Raw genomic sequence first — 2,875 nt, 5'->3', positions numbered from 1 at the left:
TGTTCTTGACTGAGTTTTCGTGTAGGTTATGGTGTGAGGGGGAAAGAAGTGATTTATTTGAGGAGATTGTGCTGGTACTCCAATGAAATTGACTGGTAGCTTTAGAACAGACGAAAGGAAGTATTTCTTCACACAATGAAAAATTAATTGATGGAATTCACTGGCACTAGAGGTGATAATAGCTACTAGTTTTCATAGCTTTAAAAGGAAATTAGACACATCTCACAGAGGATAAGTCTATCAATGGATATTAGTTACGATGTATGTATGAAACTTGCAGTTCCTGGAGGTCAACAACAGGAGAGGATTACTTTTTCATGTCCTGATTGCAAGCCTTCCAGAGGCAGTGGTCCACTGTGGCTGCTCTTATGTTCTTAATTAGCCTCGGCTCTGCTGTGATTTGATGCCGCCTCTTCAACCTTTTGGCCTGGCATTGTGGACACTGTCGGATCTACTGGTATAATTAGTTAATTTTATATCCTGGACTTAATGGTGGATAAGGTATAAGTAATAAATTCTTATTCTTATGGAGAGCAGGTTAGGGATGTGGGCTCTTTAGATGGTAATGTGTATTACTTCAGAATATAGTACGCTAGTCTTGCTTTGTTGAGGGGCCCTTTTTCTCATTCTGCTGTGTTCTGCTGCATATTTTGGCCCTGGTGGTGCCTCTGGATGAAGCTCGCAGTATAGTCTTGGACAAATCAGGGTGAAGAAAAAAATTCTAACTACAGTATGGGGATGTTTCAAAATTTCTGATTACTATGAACTGACACAAAGTATCAGTGCCACTGACAATGCAGACAGGTACGGTAATCGTATTATGCACTTAACTGGTGTATCTTCAAGCTTCATGGAACATGTAAGAAAATGACTGTCTATATTTCTAGCAACTGTGTTGCTGAAGTTCTATCACTTCTTCACTTCCTAGAGAAATAAATTTTGCCACAAAGATAATTTCTCAATATGTTCCCATACTGCAGTTTTCAAAGTAGCAATTTTTACGCTACAGCTCACTGACGAGAATAAGCAGTCTGTACAGTAATGTCCCTTTTTGGATAAAATTCCTTTAACTTTGAGAGACTGCACATGAGATGTAGATTCTCTGCTACTTAGTGACTTCAATTTATTTAACTAGTTCAAGCTCACTGGCAGCCTCAAAAGCCTTGGGATTGGGATAAAGTGAGCTTACATTCTTTGTTCCCCTGCAAAACCTGTTCCAGAATGTTTTTCCTTTAATTAAAACATCCTGTTCTTCTGATGTTTCTTCCTCTACCCCCACTACTATTATTTTTATCTCATAGTCTAGTGTTCAGTTTTTGCTGGTTCCTCAGGTAAACATCCTTAGAGGTGCCCGTGGATTCATTGCTGTGCCTGGAGACACATGTTGGCAAGAGCACTTTGCATTGGCTGTGCCCATTTTTGTCTTCTCTCCTGAAGGGCTGTCCCATAGAAGAGATTAAGGGTCAATCTGCAGACCTATTTTTTTATATTCACATATAGTTAACATGTTCTGTATCATTTTGAAGATGATTTTCCAGAGTTTTATTATCTGACAACATTTTTACAAAACAGATTTTTTCATGTGAGTAAAGCAGCCAGAAGTGTGCTATGAAAGACAACCCAAATTCCTCTATCCCCCGCCCGCTAAAGTTCGGTTAAAAACCTCTTCAATAAAACAGAATAGGTTAGTGACCCTTTATTGTACTGATAGTTCTGCTTTCTCATTTGGGTAAACAAAATAAACTTTATGTTTGGACTAAAGGAGCTGTGGGACACAGGTGGTGCTGTGGTCTAAACCACAGAGCCTAGGGCTTGCCAATCAGAAGGTTGCCGGTTCGAATCTCCGTGACGGGGTGAGCTCCTGTTGCTTGGTCCCAGCTCCTGCCCACCTAGCAGTTCGAAAGCACGTCAAAGTGCAAGTAAACAAATAGGTACCACTCTGGTGGGAAGGAAAATGGCGTTTCCATGCGCTGCTCTGGTTCGCCAGAAGCGGCTTAGTCATGCTGGCCACATGACCTGGAAGCTGTCTGCAGACAAATGCCGGCTCCCTCGGCCTATAGAGCGAGATGGGCGCGCAACCCCAGAGTCGGCCATGACTGGACCTAACAGTCAGGGGTACCTTTACCTTTAAAGGAGCTGTACAATATGATTGGTCAAGCCCCACTCTTACCTGTTTGACATCAGGATTAGGGTGGCTGGCTGTGGCTTGCCCAAAATAACCTCGTGGGCCAAATGGGGAAGTCTGGCATGCCAAGACTGGCCCATAGGCAAGAGGTTCCCCACACCTGATCTAGAGATAAAAAAATTAACCCCAGGAGCTGAAGCTCTCTTGCCTTGCCTCAGGGGACAGTAAAAAGGTAAAGGTAAAGGACCCCTGACAGTTAAGTCCAGTTGTGAACAACTGTAAATGGTTGAAGGCAGTCTTTTACACAAAGCATAAATGAATTTTAACATAATATAAAATAAACACCATAAACGGGGGGAATAATGAAGTGTGAATATCCTGAAAGAAAATGCAGAAAGAAAGAAGCAGAATCAGCTACTGAAGTACTGTTGTCAGTTGGCAACTTTGTTGAGTTTGAAAACAAAATTTATTGACCATGTGATGCAACATAATATTCATCCTCTTTGTAAAAAGAGGGATTTCTGTGACATTTGTCTTCCTCACAAATTGTATATGTTCAATTTGGAACAAGGAACAAATTATTAGGGTGTTGCCACAGCTAAGTGCAAATTCCCATGGGCATTACAGCATCACACATGGGCTTGATGCTGACCTACAACTGGTGAATTCATAGTTAACCTCATATGCACACTTGCTTTTGGTCTTGCTTTGCAGACATTTATTTGAGGAAGTCTATCAATGAATTGTCTG

The sequence above is a fragment of the Podarcis liolepis genome (assembly GCF_965112155.1).
Source record: "Podarcis liolepis genome assembly, chromosome: 2".
NCBI classification, from domain to species: domain Eukaryota; kingdom Metazoa; phylum Chordata; class Lepidosauria; order Squamata; family Lacertidae; genus Podarcis; species Podarcis liolepis.
The sequence above is the reverse complement of the archived record's forward strand: the minus strand, read 5'-3'. Positions refer to the sequence as shown.